At 39.6% G+C, this 17417-nt stretch overlaps 1 protein-coding gene and 1 non-coding gene across 2 annotated transcripts in view; one reads left to right on the forward strand and one right to left on the reverse strand.

Moving 5' to 3' along the window:
* LOC122568269 overlaps positions 1-17417 on the forward strand; it is a 292044-nt gene that overhangs the window by 268551 nt on the left and 6076 nt on the right. The gene's annotated exons all lie outside the window — the stretch shown is intronic.
* Positions 16902-17020, reverse strand: LOC122568835. Its single transcript, XR_006317210.1, has one exon. It is a non-coding gene; the product is annotated as a 5S ribosomal RNA (ribosomal RNA).

Raw genomic sequence — 17417 nt, forward strand, 5'->3', positions numbered from 1 at the left:
ATAAAAATAGATATTATAAAAAGAAAGAGCAGCTTAGCGTTATAGAATTAATCTGGCCATCAACAGATTTAAGTTATAAATATATTTAAGGTATAAAAAATTACAAAATCGTATATGTATAATACATAGTTTTCGAAGTTATTCTGCCTTCGATATTTGCTATTTATTTAGAAAGCATCGGGGCAGCGATTCAATGAGCTGGACGCGTAGAAACAGCTGCATCCTGCATAGAAACTAGCCCGAAGGCGCATCCTCGGAAAGTTATATCGACGCTTATGGTGAATCGCATGACCACGTGCGAGAGAGAATCGACTGTCAGGGTAAACTTTCACCCTTGCGCTCGTGGTAGTTGTGTTTCTACCTTGTGTACACACCACAATGCTTAACCTATGACTTTGCATCGCGGAATCTTCTTCCCTCTTTCTCCCTTTCTCTCAACGGCCTCGCGTGTATACTTGACCCGGTGCCAGACTCTTCACCGAAACGTGCACGCTAGCTTATTAATCACGTTCTTGATATTTTCCGTTACTCTGGATGTAACCGAGTGCTGAAACGATATATCTGTGCGATTCTTTATCCACTCCTTTTCCCCGTTTTCATCGAAGAATGATTTTTCCCTCGCATGATATTAAAAGTGTGGTCTTTGCTTACACTTTGATGGAGTTTTACAGTGTTCGGTGCTTCATGCAGATGCTCGTGTCCGCATGAAATATGCCAGGTTATTCGTTCTTTCGCGCTAATTCTTGCACAAGGTCGATTTCGTTAAGATAAAGACTTTGCATGTCGTAATCTATTGTTGCAGTATTACGTAGCCACTTTTGCAAATTCATTGTTTTGAATATGGTAGAGGCGTGCTCAGGTGCTTATAAGCGGTGTATTCGCGTAAATTAATGTAATTGTAAAGTTGCGGTCATACTTTTGCTCGGTCTAACAACCTTGAATTCTATTTCACGAATTCACAAATATGAACGTAATATCGCCACAACTGTTCGTGCCCAATAATCTGTAATGTCGCATTGTTTGTTGCTTAATATTATCCAATTTTATCTTTTCGCTTGCGTTTTTTCGTCTATCTAATTCTGCGGAACATGAACTCTAAGATCGTAAAACAGACCATAAATCGCTATTCTTATTGTTTCATTTGGAACCAAACCAATAAAGTTTTGTTACTTATATGCACTTGTACTGTTGCTGTAATATTCAAAGTTCGCATAGGAGGAATAATAAAAAATTTAGAGAAACGTAGAGGAAAGGATATAAACGACGTAAGAACAATTAAAAATGCAGATTGTAGCTCGAAACAGCGGAATCTAAATGTTTTACATGGGACACGATCCTTGACCTATGCAAAGTATTGAAAGCACTGGCATTTCTGTAGCTTTAGAAAACGACACTGTCGTGCAATTTACTTTTCTTTGAAAGGCTGACCTTCAACCTTCTCTGTACGGGGTAACTTGCATGCTACGAGAGATTGGCTACAATGTTGTTCCACTTGAACGAATCGTCCTGTTAGGTGGTGTATAATGATGATCCTGCTGTGGCCATAAATTTCGCTACCTGAAATACTATTATGTGAATCATCAGCAGATATGTATATCATTTAATATATGTAACACGTATATCATTTTTCCACATTCCTTCGACAGAATTAATTATGTGTCTCTTAACGACTTCAGGAATTGTGTAAAACCGTTTATCGATTCAGCTACTGAAACATTCATTTTTATATCGATTATTTTATCGATCCTAATCATTTCCCATTAGTTTTAAATATTTGGCGCTATTTATATTACTTATCTTTTATATCAAATACATCATTTTTAATACATAGTACTTCCACATAAAATTATTGAAACACAATTTTTTCCGAACGTTCCACGTTAGCTTTTTAACGCTACAAATTCCTTCTCGTGTTTCTCTTGCTGGTCTTGAATCAACTATCGCGAAGAACGCCAAAAGACAACAAAACAGGGCAACCGTCACTTTCTAAGCGAAGTGCAAGCGTGCAAATGCAAACACTTGACTCATTTTCTCATTTTCAACGTTTCTTCTGGTAATAAAAATACAAATTAAGGAGCTAGTAGAAACAGCTGATTTCTCAGAACCACTTTAATATTTACAAAAGGAATGAACTCACCTTGCATGTATTACTTGCACGCAATTAATTCCGCTGCGTTTTTTCTACTATTTTCGAGCCAGTTTGCATTTCTTTAACATTGAAAAATATCTCGCAAATTTGTCAACAGAATACAGAAAACTTATTATTATAGTTATCCTAAATTATATCTAGTTTAGTTGTTATTTTAAATATTTTCTTAAAATAGCACGAATCTTTCTCTTCTACTAAAATGAAAGCAAGAGTGAAATTTAAAAATTCAAGGCACGCAGCAGGATTCAAATTTAAATGACATCGAAAGTTTAAAAATGATACGAGAAATCTTAACAATTTAAATTCTTCTTTCTGAAAATAAAGTAGCCAAGCAATTTTTTACGTAATCCGCGAACGATGATGATAAATCTCCTTGCAGGCTCGCAACAAACAGAATCAGAAGGATCACATCGACGGAACTGAATATTTCATTTCTGCGTCGGCGCAATCTTAATAATGCATCCCGTATTACGTTTCATGTGGCAATAAATACACGGCCTCTGTGCTTTATCCGACGCAGCCGCGCGTTTTTCTCTGCTTTGTCGCGTCGCTCGACTCACCGCAAAAGGTTATTGGGAACTGGTTTTAGAGTTTCCAGTTAAGTCATCAGAGTAACATTTTAGAGCCTTCAATAGCACCGATGGCGGCAGTTACTCGGCAATCTGCAGTCGTTTTACCCGTTTTCACAGTACCACAAGTGCGTGTACGTTTTTTCCTCCTCGTTGTACTCAAAATTGGTTCTCGTCAAGGGTTTTGTTTTTCTTTGATCCATTTATATCGGGGCTGATTCAGAATCACTGAATTCTTTTATCAATTACATTGTTATCTAATCCGTAAAATGATCACGAGATGGTGAATATTTACAAGATTATTCATGTACTTGAGTATGTTTTCTTATCAAAAAAATACAATGATACAATGCTTTAATTAAGAGAATTTATGTATTAAAAAACATACCTGAGCCGCTTAATTTATGTACCTGATATGCAAGTCTCGTATGCATATTTCGTGGTTGAAACTTTGTGTCGAAATAAATATTTGCATAGCAGAAGCTAAAATAAATTTCTCTCTCGTCTAGTTCTCCGTTCCCGGAACTAAAATGATTCGTGGTTAACCTTTTGAATCCGTACGTAACACGGGCATACATTAAATATTCAAAAAGAAATACATTCTTCCTTTCTATATCCTGCGTTCAGTGGAGAAAAATTTTACAGATTTTTTATCGTTGAGTCAAACAAAAAGAAATTCATCAAGTATTTTATTGTGCTAAATGTAGTGTCGCCATGAAACATTTAATTGCGTTACTTTAATACAAAACGAATACATGTTTATTTATTTTTTAAATAAAATGAAATCTACCAGACTCGAAATACAGTCATGATAGCGTTAATTTTCCTTCGTAACTTTTAAGGATTAATTAGTCATACAGTTACACTTAATTATTTAAATTCATTGTACATAAACTTCAAATCAATATGCTGTGACATTATGTACAATTAAGTATATTAGATTACATAAATTCCTCGGTCGACTTTAGTTTCGCGAGATATTCACGACGCTTCTGCGCGGATCGAACATAGGCGAGTGTGCCCAGACATAATTCAAGAAACCGACAGTCGACCGATCGCGGTGGAAATAAATCTATCCGGCGTGTATACGACGATTCGATCGTGCAAATCAGCGCCAAAGGGACGCACGATCGAGGAATAAGTTATGTCTTTAATGACTGCGTTACCTGGTAAAAGTACCCGATTTGTTTTGACACCGTGCACGATATGGTCGACACGCGGTTCGTACCGTGCTCGTACAATATTGCAACCTACATTTCACGCCATTTCCCGACATCGCTCGATAACTCATTGCGCGATTTATACCATATCGGTGCACGATAACCGGTAGCACCACAGTCGTGCTTGAAAATTGTCGCTGCAAATGTGTTTCTTACGTTCTACATCTTTTAAGTTAACACCGTGAAATCGATATTTCGTGAAGAGGCAATTTGTGTGGAGAGATTACTTTTATTGATACGATTGCTTTTAAAAGAGCAAAGATTTCAGATAACGTAGAAAATTCTCTGATATCTGTACCATACGATATTTGCGAAATTTAGATTTGCATTTTTAAAAAAAAATCACGAGATAACGAATCACAGAGTTTCATACGTTATTATCTATACTGATATAAACCTGATGTGTATTGCAAAAAAATAATTTAAATTACTTCATTTATCAAAGATATTGATACACCAGACAGAGGTTTAAAGCGAATTGACTTCGGCTTCATATGGCGCTACAATATTCTGGAATTGATTTAAACGCTTGTAAAGACCATTTAGACTCAGATTTTGATCATCTTAGGGCTTCTTGACAAATTCGCTTCTATCAATTTTAATATCAAAAGAGATTGCTACCTGAACAATGTTTTCAACATAGAATAGGTTATGTTTGCGCAGTTAAATCCACGTAACATGAAAATACATTTGTGCAGCACCTGCGTATAGACAGATATAAATCCTTCGTGTCTGTCACTAAGATTTTTATCGCCTATTCGTCCCCGTGGATACAATGGGCAAGTTACGCGTCGAAGGAACATGGCGCTTGTGACACAATTCCACGATCAATGCGTGCCGATGCATTGTCGGCCGATTGTCGCTATCAGCCGCCACAGAATTTATTGCAAACGCATTTTTCCTCCGTTAGTCCTATACAAGGAAATAGGAACAAATAATCGAAGCGTACGTACTGTTATCGACCAACAATTCCATATTATCGACGAGAAACGACGACGATCAGCAAAGAAGCGAACAAACAGACAGAGACACAGTAAATTTCGATTTTATCTACAGAATTTACGCTACTTTACTCTGTACCAAGTTTCTTTCGATAATACGTAAGACCCTCGAATTACGAGGTAATGACTCTGTTTGACTTTTACGTAATGATCGTTCAACTTCACGACTCTTGTATTCTCGTTTCGCTGTTTTTCAGTTCCGATAAACCTGCCTTCGGTTTTTCCCACCCGCCAATTTCTCTCCCTTCACTGTGAAATTACAGGGAACACAGATAAATGTAGTTAGAAATTGCTACTTAGATATTTACGTATGAACTGTTCATAGGCAAAAGTGCCTAATCCCACTTTTTAAAGTTTTAATGCCAAAGCAATTAATTGATGATTATCTTGTATAATTTCATCAATCTTCCTTACTATTCGTTTTTGCATAGAAAACCAATTTGTCAAATAAGCGGCTGGTATAATCAATGGCGCGCGTTAAACTTTTACGCAGAACTCTGGTGAAATGACGGTGCAGGTAGATTTACTCTGTTTTATTCGCTGGCGCAAAACCTGCAACGAGGAGGTAATGTCGCGAAATAATGAATAATCCTTGATTCAAATAAAGATAAGATGCGCGTACGCGCGAGAAGTGTATTACGCATGCGCATACGTAAGCTCTCCAGCGACTGCGCATGCGCCAATGCCACTGCGCACAAGTTAAGTACTTTTTTGCGTCAATCGCGAAGTAATCTTACGACGACACTAGGAAATGAGTAACGACAGAGCACACAGCTACATTCTTTTTCCCTTCTGTGTAAGTTCGCCATGCTGTAACACTGTGGAATGTGCTTATACCTGCGCCCGTTTTCAGGATACAAGTGCCGAGAACGTGCGCGACGTTCGTTACGAGTTGCATAATGTTTCGCGCTTCTGGCTTTCGCGAAACGAACGAGAGGAGTCATTGTTCGAATAAAGAATGTTTACCGGCTTCACTGATAAAATATCACGTAACTAACGTTCGCGTTAAATGCGCACGGTAGAAAGTCAATTAGAGACCGAAGAATAAGGAAAAGATGAATTAATTTTAGCTCTCATTCTAGATAAGAAATATAAAGGAAGAAAGTTGCAATTACTAAGACATAAGACGAAAATAGGTTTACAATCGATATAATCATTAACTGTTAACCGACAGCGGTAAAAAAAGATTGTATTGAATTAATTACTCTATGAAGCACACTTTGATATTGTCTCAGTATACCAATCAATTCCTTGTATCAAAAACAATACCTGCTTAGTATATTTTTTCTTCATTTAAAGTTATCCACATATAAAAGTCCAATGAAGTGAATTGGATTTTTATTGCAATTTTTTACGAAAGTTTCAACTGGTCTGTGTTTACGTAATATTTTTTATTTGATTATGTCCATAAAATATACAGACAAAATTTAACTCTTAAATCCTGGAATACCCCGTATAAATAGAAAGATGGACAGAACTCATGCAGTAAATCTGACACGATGTTATTTAACTAAGAAATAAACATTCGTTAAAAATTTGAAACATTCCAAATCACAAATCAGAAGCGTGTAATAGAATTCCACATTTAGTTTTACATCGAACAAACGAGCAAGCTTGGAAACTGTTTACACGCATATTCGAAATTACAGTCGTGCCGCTCGACGTGCCTCTATTACAAAATGTAGACATCAGTCGGCTGTAAGAATGGTCACCGGGGATACGAGCCGGCGAGACGCTTTGCTGGTGAACCATAACGCCGGACGGTGCATGTTGCTGCTGAACGAAAGCATAACGGCCGCTCTATCTCGAATAGAGTCGCGCTTCTATAAAACGACCTCTGTATGGGAAAGTGCAAGGACGTCGCGTCGTTACGACTGGAGCCACGTAGACATCCTCGGTCGTGTTTTATTCGTTGTAGCAATTTGATGTCGTAAAGATGTTTATTCTTTCCCATCTTCTTCATGTACTTGTTATTTTTTAATGTTTTTACTTTTATATTCTTTACATTGAATATCGTAGTTACTTGCATTAAAAGCTTGTAAAAAAGATAATGATTATTATCGAGCTTCCCGAACGTTTCGAGAATTGAAAGAATGAAACCCGATAGATAATGGTGCTAAGGATGCTTTTCATCGTGGTGAAAGTGAGAATGAACGTAGATTTCAACAACAATGTTATTCGTTTGAAACGGTTACGAAATGGTTCAGGTCCTGCGAGGTACAACTCTCGTTTAAAGGACATAGTATTTTAAAAGAAGAAAGTAGATTTGGATCTTGAATTTGATCAATACATATTTTTTCCATCTTTTTTCATTCACGTCATCTGCTTGAAAAGTTATTCAACTAAAAATATCCTTGCAATATTTTCGCCTTTCTCTTCCTGTAACTTCCTGATTCAATACTTCTTACTCTTTTTGTTTTTTGTTTTTTTTTTTTTCTTATATTTGACCCTTGACGTATTCTGACCTACGTCGCCACGCTTGCATATTGCAACAATATCCATCGACGAAGGTTAACCGGATCGGTTTCGCGACCGTGGATAGCCTCTTTTCGCGACAGCCGTTTCGAGGATGACAACTATGTACATTACAACAATATTACCTCGGAAGTCAGGTATCTTGGTGACGGAACAGCGTTCGAAAGTACGTATTGTGGATTATTTATCGAAAGCCTGTACGATTTCCGGCTGGTGAAACGACGTCGAGCCTTTTTTGGCAAAGATTGCGAGCGTACAATGTCGATCGTGATCCGAACTCTTTTTGCGCTTGTTACGAAAGACTGCGCTGCTTCGGTTGACGGCCTTCCATGTTGCCCGGAGTAATTTAGTGCCGTTTTATGGCTCGAGATGAGTCAGAATCGAAGGACGTGGTCTTTTTAATTTGTCTGGGCGTATGGAGTTTTTATCGCGTGTAGGTAGAATAATATACGGGAACATTTGTAATACGTTAATACCGAATGATACCATGCAAAATTAGAGATCATTTAGGAAGAAAGTTTTTCAATTATTCAAAAAATAGAGAGTAAGTATATATAATATAAGTATGTCATTGTAGTTTGAGAATGCTGCATAATTTCTAAGTTTCTGAAAAACTTAAAATAAAAAGTGAAACAAAAAGTGTTTAAATAGTAGTAAACAGTATCAAAGTTTCAGTCTTGCTAACTAAATAAAATACTGCCGTCTAGCATCAGACGTACATAAAATTATCTAATTATATACCAATCCGTACTGTCACTAGGTAATTTTTACTACAGTAGCCAGTAGTAAACATATTCACCACAAAACAAAGCACGTCTTAATCCGAATCACCAAAAGCACCATAATCAGATCTTAAATTGATTCCATAACAGTAAACCAGTCTTTAATAAATAAGATCTTCTTAACTACCATTTCCATTAAAGTCGAATATAATGTCGCATTAACAAACCGTGATTTAAGAAGTTAATAAAGTATACTTATCAAAAACGGCAAAGAAACGCATAAAGACTAGGCAAACAATCGCCACGCGAATATCATCTAAACGCAACTGGTCGTCTCGGTGAAGGGTTAGCCAGGCTCAACGCCGGGTATCAAGGACGTGAGAGAGCTCAGCATGAATGACCCTGCTGAATGAAGGCAGCGACGGTGAAGAGGACGATTCCGGGGACGCGTGGAACGAAGATGAATGCCGCGCCTCTCAAGATTGATTCCCCTCATTAGAGCGGGTTCGCGCGGATAATTAAGCTCGCATTACGATCTTGTAATAAACCGCGGCGGCGAGTGGTGGCAGTATATAAGTAATCCGGACACGCGTCTAACAGGAACACCCGTAAAATGTGTCGGAAGGAAGGTGTAGTAGGGAAGAGAGAGGGCATGGATTTTATCGTTGAGGAGCGGGCTACGCGCATTAAAAGCACGTTATCTCCTTTTTTAGAGCATGCGCGAGTAGGGTGCGAGCACCACTATGGAAAATCCGCGCCGGCACACGATCGGATCGGGTCGTTTCAAGGTCGAATCGCTGACATTTGCGGCCATCGACGATTATAAATCGAACAGAAATCCGCATTTACTGCGTGCACGGTGTCACGATGATCGTCGTCGGGACCAGAGGCGACTGGCGGCCTATCTCTATCCTTCTCAAGTACGAAGGTTTATGGCATCGATACCACGGCCACGGTCTTATACCTACGTAACATTCCCTTTCCGGTAATTTTACAAATCACCGATGCTATTTCAGGAACGGTTTTTCCGCCCGAGAACGTTAATAGCGCATTATTTATAAAGCAATCGGCCAATTAATATCTCTCCACCCCTTGGTTGGCTTGATCCCTCCGTTAGCTATTCCTTATCCCTTCTCTCGATTCTGCCCTTCCTCTTCGACTCTCCCGAGGCATCGGGCGTCATCGTTATAACGTTCGGTTTTAATATCGAAGCCAGAGGAAAGGTCGTGAATGCTCGTAGTGCTGGGTGGTCCCATTGTGAGACGGCGGAGAAGCTAAAGTGGATTTTAAACGTCCGCCGGGCATAAAGAAGTACAGAAATTTACGTTCGTCGGCGTCCTCCTCCTCCTCCTCCTCCTCCTCCTCTTCTTCCTCCTCCTTCTCCTTCTCCTCTTTCTCGTCCTCCTTCTGCTCCTTTTCCTTTTCCTCGTCGTCGTCATCGTCCTCGTCCACATCGTCGTCGCCTCCTCTGCTCTCATCGTCGCTCTGGCCACGGAAAGAATGCCGTGATGATATACCAGTTTCGTAACCGTCTCCGGTGCGTAGCCGGCTCCCCCGGCAAGAAGCAAACCCTCCTTCAGGAATCCGCCGGCATTAGCGCTTTTTTCGAGACCGTTTTTACGGGGCGTCATTGCCGATCCGCGCAGCCGGCGTACACCCGATGACACTCGTTTCCAGCGTGCCGATACACGCCGCCAGCCAGAGGACAGAGGACTACTAGCTTCGGGGGAAGAGAGCAGCGAAGAACGGCGAAGCAACAGACGCGATAGCAGAAGAAGAAAGAGGAAAGAAGAGGAGGAGAGTAGGGACCGGTGTGTACTCGTTGCGCTGGCATGCTTCCTCGATACCGGGAAACCTAACTAATAATTCCGACCGGCTTCGTTGTTCTCCTTCTCCTCGTGATCACCGCGGCGTGGTTCTCTTCCTCCTCGTAATCATTACGGTTATCATTATTTCAGGTGCAACGACGAAGGACGAGGTTGAGAAGCGAGCACCGAGTGTGGCAGAGGATAAAGGAGATGGAAAGGAGGAAAAGAGACCTCCCAGCTACCTCAGGGCTCTCGAACGTTCAACGACGAGGGGAGAACTCGCTTCTCACTCCAGGCGATTCTTTCCATTTGCCCCGGTGTTTAGCGGCCACGGTGCGAGAGAGCGAGCTTTTTGTCCACGTACAACTTTGTTTCTTCGCTTCCTTAGACTTCTTCGACGAGGCATCCTCCTGCTCCGTCTACTTCTCCTTCTCTTCCTCCTCCTCCATCTTTTTCTCTTCTTCGCACGCAGCATGGAGAATCGGCACGGACTCTTAAGATCGATGCGTTTGCAGCCACGGCTAAACGCATGTCGCCTCGAGACGCTAGCTGTGTTATTAAGCGGCGAGAAAAATTCATAATGCCGGCAGAAACGGAAGCAGAATCACGGCTCTTTTCGTTTCCAGATCGGTCGGATCAATGGTCGTCTGGAATGTCATGTATTACAATAATTACCTATCGCTAATCACTTAGACCATGGCCTGTTCGTCGCGCCGATGAACATTTTCGCGGGGGACAGCAATTTCCGCTTTCTAATTTTTGCTTCTTTTGATGGCATATCGCGTGTCCGCTCCGCGAAACGACTCCTAAATGGCGTGTACACGCTTTATAAACGCCTACCGGGAAACGAACTGTGTGTTTTGCCGCACGATTGCTGTAGAAATGGGATGGGGTTAAGGGTGTTTGAAAAGAAGATTTGTGTTGAGTTATGAGCTATAGATCGGAGTTATACCCTCTCCGTTTCTCTGTTGAATACAGTTATTATATATAATTATTTAATTTTCTAAGACGATAGGCGTGGGCTAAGTATGATAAATAAATAATAACGATAAGTATGATATTTAATTACATAGTAATTAGAATTCAATATCACAATTTAATGGTGTATAAACTTTTTTGCGAAGATGTTATTTTAAGCTTCGTGCAACTGTTTAACGTTCTCTGTTTCTCGCATTTTATTTTCTTATCGTGTAATGTGTATTTTAGTTGAAATATGATGGAATTTCAAACTTCATGATTATGAATTCCGTCTGTATACAAAATAAAAAAGAAATATCACGCTCCTTAAATTATATCATTGTACGTTAAATCATAACTATTAACGTTCGCATAGTATCAAATATCATATTTTAAGTCATATTTGTCTAAGTAATAATTTCAATTTCTACATGAAAGTAACGAGCTGTAACGAAGACAACAGGGGGAAACGTCAATAAGTGATTAACTTTTTCATCAAAATTCGCTCACGATTTTCTATCTTCTAGCAGAAAAGTGGAAAATATCGGGTGTTCTTAACCGAGTGATGTTAATTCAATGTGAGGGATTGTAGAAAGACGTTTGATCGGTAAAATCGGTGTGTGGTTGAATAGGTTCACGCGATGTGTCGTGTCGGGCATTAAAACCCTTTTCTCTGTGAGGCTCGTCGCAAAACGACTATCGAAAGGGAAAGTATGGAGCAATAAGTTTTAAACTAGAAAATATAGAGCTGCGGAACGTTTTGCTGATGTGGAGTCGGAGAGGAGCGGTTCATTAAAGAGTTTTGTCGGAAAAACGACCCGCATCGACGCCTGACGTTGAAAAACAGCACAGGAAATTGTAATGATTTGTACTGGAGGCGCTCCGTTAGCGGTAATAGTGCCAATAAGTGCTTCTGGGAATAAAGCAATTTATCCTATATCGACGTAATATGTTTGTATAAAGGTACGTCGAACGCTGCTCACCGTGGATAAATCGCAGTTACCTCCGAAACGAAATTTCCTCCGCCGACCTGTTTCATATCACGCACTTAAGAATTTATTTCCTCGTCTTTTTTCGGTTATTATACGTGACTTGTTACGTGGTTCTTTTTAGAGGAAAATAAAATCCCTCGTTCTAAACATTATGAAGACATTAGGCGTTAATGTAATGTTTAATGCAAGATGAGACATTGATTGATAACGCTTAAATCGTAAATCAGTGTCCTTGAAGGAGATGAATGGTTTTTATAGATTTTTATTGGACATTTTAATAGAAAGCTTTCTTCCTTTTAATGAGAAGCGCTTGTTGCTTCTACCTAGCTTATACGTTCGATGTTCGATACGGCATTTACCTATGAAGAAAAAAATTTGTAGATGAACATTTTTATTTCTTACGTATGTAGATTTAACGCTGCAACAACTACGAGGTTATTAGCGGCGAAGGTGGATATGTTTAAAATATCGTGTCAATTATTTTTGTTTCGTTGCTTGAACTTAAGCAAATCGTGGATTTTGTGTTTGTTGACATCGTCTTTGATATACTTTGATTTCAGTTTGTACTCGATGTCACGTGTGCAATACTTTGAACAGGATAAAATAAAGTAGCCCGTTGTGAAAATTTTGTTCGACAAGCTTCTTTGTCTCTAGCCATTAAAATGGTGGCTACTAAAAATTATTATTGTTTCCAATAGTTAGTTACAAACAACATCACGATGGTATTATTGCGGTAAAACGATACTAAAACGAAACTGACATGCGTTCGAGTTTCACTCGCGATAACCCCCAAGCGTAAAATTCTACGCACGAACGCAATTTATCAATTTCCTCCCGAGGAACGTCGCGCGATCATTTTCACACACAACGTCCCAAACATAGATTCATCAAAATGAATCATCACATACGCGTGACCCTTCAACGATTACGACAACGAGCCCTCGTGGAAACGGTGCTCACTTGCACGCCAGTTTGGTTTTCTCCAACCAATTTATGCTTCGACACGTAATTAGGGCTGAGGTGCACACGGAATTCCGACCTTGAACGATCTCACCGACCGAACCAGAACAAGGGGGATACGGAATAAGGTGTGGAGAAGGGGAGGAGAATACAGGGGCGAAGGGAGTGCCGACGAAATCGAGCGTGACCACGAGGGATGCACTACCGATCGATGAATCGGCCTGGTAAAAAATTCGAGCGCGATGTAAAGTTGAACGGACGTCTGGTTTTTGCCCGGGGAACCGCTGGCCGCACGAAAATCGTCGGAAGCTGTCTGCCAACGGCCACCATCTCTCTCCGTCTTTCCCACGATCCATTACGCGGGTCGTGACGATCCTCGACCACGCTCCAACGATTGATCAGCCTTGACATTGAACGTTGCAAAAAGGTTCTGCTTGCAGACTTTCTGCTTTTCTAGAATCCCATCGAACGATTTATGGAAATATCGAATAGCTGTGATTAGTCGTCGTTCTGCTTTCTCGAATTGATTAATTTTAATTCACGTTTGCCGGAATTTTTTTTAGTGTTTTGTAAAGTAGAATAAGTAATGCTCGTGCTTCTTTATTTGAGCTGAAAATTGAAATTAATATGAAAAGAATGCTGTTGGCTAGTTTTCAAAAAATGGCTATTCGTTCTAAAGGTATAGTGTATATCCTGCTAATATTAGACTGAAGAATAAAAGCATAGAAATAACGTTACGATGGTTGAACAACTTCAAAATAGTTCAGGCCTACTTGCGAGCTAGTAACAAAGAGCATCTCTGACAAGTTTCTTACAAATAGTTAAAACGAATTGAATAAGAAATGCAATATGTTGCAGGGATGAATTAACTAATAACTTAATTAATTTGACGCGAGTTTCCTTTTCGGTTCGCTAAATAACCTAATTGAATAATGTAATTCATTCCATCAATGTGACGGACATTGGCAATTCGCCAATAGGTAGTCTACTACCAGTCATCAATGATCCTAGTAGCAATGATTCTATGGATTGCAAAATCCATATATAAATAAATTATTAAGCGCAAAATATCGATTACAGTTAATACCAACAGATTAACTCGTTGTTTAACAACTTAGACGTAGCTATAGTCAATGAACACCGCTGAATGCTCCTTGCGTTCTAAGGCTCGACCAAATCGAACGATTTCTCAAATCTCAATGAACCTACCCGATCAACGATGGGGCGAAGAGAAAGGCCAGCGAAAATATCGAACGTTCATCAGGTTTCGCGTTTTCTTCGGCGGCCGCGGGAGGCTTCCTCCTTCCCAGAAGGCTCGGAACTGCCTGTTCACGATGTTCGTTGCGGTCACACCTACATCGGGTAAGCAACGGGGACCACACAAATTGGCAATAGTGACCGGTACCGGGCCGATCTTCGTTCCCGAGCACGGTCCCGCTTCTTTTTCACCATCCCCGACTAATTCGCCGCCGTAGAACGACCTTTACATAGCCTACACCTTTATGCAACAAAAACTCACTGTGAGATGACTTTCGAAACATCAGAGGCCTGGCGCCCGCTCGACCTCGATCGACCGGTCGACCACTGCATCCTCTTCGTCCCGACCTCTTTTTAGAAATTAGATGCTCTTTATCTAATACGGTCGTACCTCTGTAATTTGAAAATCTCTAGAAGTCAAATTATTTTATTTCGAGGTGTTAATTTGCTTGTACAATTTAAATTCAAAGACTAACCTCTGCGAGTCGCAATTTGTTTCTAGTTTTTTTTATTATTATTTAATTTGTACTTTACAATTTTTGTAGCTGGACATTCGGTAAATTTGTTTCTAGATATACGTCAGAGTTTCATCACTGCATCCTCCGCACACAACTCGGAATAATAAAAAATAAAACTTCGCTGTTCGCAGGAACAAACTCTAAATAGGTACTTTTAGAAGTTGTTAGGTGCAATTGATTATCTTGCTTGTTTTCTTGGAACTTCGTCAAACTCAATTGGCTCCTGGGACTGCTATCATTTTCGTCGTATTTTCAAAGCACCACACAATTGCAAAATAATTTAGGAGTTTAATACACTGTAGTTTTACATGTTAAAGTTGAGATCGAACACTAAACGACCCACTTATCTTGTGCCTCGATTTAAATACATACTTCCGAAAGGAAACGAAGAATTTCAAGTTCACACGATCTTTCGATACAGTTTGCAAAGGAATATTCCACATGGCACTACACAGTTTTATTACTTCTTAATTGACCATAAAATAAAATAAAATTCTCCTTAAGAACACCTTTAAACAATTAAAACAGTGCAAAATTTTTGTACATAATCTAAATATGTTTCAAATATCCGAAATCGAGGCAATCTCCAGTGATATTTCTACATGTACTTCGAAAACAAAACTTCGATCATTCGCGTGCGAAGACATCGACCGTCGCCAAAACGAACCGAAAAGGCGACTCAAGTCGATTCGCAATCAATCGACACCTCGATAAAAGAATGTAACCATTGACGAAAAACACGTGCTCCGAATAAACTTCGATGGTTGCTCGAGCGGCATACGAAATTTCAGTATTGTCATCGGCCATTCCCATCTCTTATAAATAGCGTTCCTTGTGGCGCCGCGAATCCCCGACTTCCAAAGCTGTCCGCTTAAATCACGATCTGGCGACAACGTGTACGTATTATGCGCCCAACGAAATCTTCACGAATGAGAATTAAGAATATTCGCGGCGCGGCGCGGCGCGGCAGCGTAACACGTCATACACGTTGCACGTGCCGCTCCCATAAGAATGCCGATTAAGATGCGAATGGAAATGAATTTACGAGACGATTCCTGCGAAAGGTTCACAGCCCTCTTCGTTCGAATGGAACAAGGGGAATGGTAGATTAGGAGTTAGGCTATAGTGGTTACAGTAGATATGTATACATACATGGTACACCAGATATGATTAAGAAATCAATTATATAATATGACGAACTTTGGTGGACTCTGTTGAAATGATTTTCACTTCTAGGAAAACTCTACGTTTTCCCTAGAGTTTAGTTTTCTTAGTCCTCGAAGTCATTGAGTATTGTTTAGCTCTAAACCAATTTGAAGAGCCTCTCAGCGTCATAATCTTTTCTAGGAACATGCGATACGTAGATGGTGCAGCGGGGTATAGATAGGCCAGTTTTCATAATTATATAAATACCCATAGGCCCGTGGCTTGGAAGCTCTGTAGTAATGTAACGCTGCCAGAGTGCGGATCTGGAGTAGCATACACTTATACTTATACTTACTTAAATATGTTTCTATTACACATTCATCCACACGTTCCCCTCTATTCTATCGAGATAAACCTCAACATTAAGGGGGCCGTTGAAATATATTTTATTAAAAACTTGAAATTATTTGTTCTATTATGTCGTTAAATAATCAATTAATAAATTATATTGGAGAACAATATGGCATAATAAGATCTAAGTTTCCAGTCAATGCTCAAACCGCGTTGGAAGCACTCGTTCTCGAACCAGGTTTTCAGCTCAGAAATAAGAAGAAAAATAAACAATATCATATATAAGCACCGCTCTACAGCGGCTTAGATGTAATTCATAAATGCAACACCAAAGAAAAAAATGTAACCCCGACACACAAATATTGTATGGCTATGTCGTACCGTCACGTATCGGTACTTTTGCCTAAAACATCCCTCAACAACAATTCACCGTTTATTGTGAATATCATACACATGTATTACTTATTATCTGGTTAATAAACATTATTAAAAAAAAAAAAAAAAAGCACTCGTTCTCGTCCGATCACGAAAGTTAAGCAGCGCTGGGCACGGATAGTACTTAGATAGTTCGCTTGGGAACTCCGTGTGGTATTGGCTTTTTTTTAGTTTTTTTTTTCAATTCTTTTTTTCTCTTTCATAACTTCTGGCCATATACATCGCATTAAAAATTAGAAATATCTTTTTAATATGAGAACTGTTATGTTCGTACTTGCTGTTATGTATATAATCAGAGTTTATAGAGAAGAATAAAAAGAATTGAAACAAAATTTTAAAAAAGCCAACACCACACGGAGTTCCCAAGCGGTCACCCATCTAAGTACTATCCGTGCCCAGCGTTGCTTAACTTTCGTGATCGGACGAGAACGAGTGATTTCAACGCGGTTTGGGCGTTAGCTGAAAACTGAGTTCTTATTATGTTATATTATAGTTCAATATCATCTATTAACCCTTAGAGTGCTGAATACTCAGAGCCTATGCCATCCTATGACGGCACGCTGCCAGCGCTGACGATCGCTGTGGACTGAATACTTTTTCGCTATAGGTTTTCAGGTCAGAAGTTTTCAGGTCAGACAGGTTTTCAGCTCAGAAATAAGAAGAAAAATAAACAATATCATATATAAGCACCGCTCTACAGCGGCTTAGATCTAATTCATAAATGCAACACCAAAAAAAAATGTAACCCCGACACACAAATATTGTATGGCTATGTCGTACCGTCACGTATCGGTACTTTTGCCTAAAACATCCCTCAACAACAATTCACCGTTTATTGTGAATATCATACACATGTA

This window comes from Bombus pyrosoma, linkage group LG6, assembly GCF_014825855.1.
Source record: "Bombus pyrosoma isolate SC7728 linkage group LG6, ASM1482585v1, whole genome shotgun sequence".
Taxonomy (NCBI): Eukaryota; Metazoa; Arthropoda; class Insecta; order Hymenoptera; family Apidae; genus Bombus; species Bombus pyrosoma.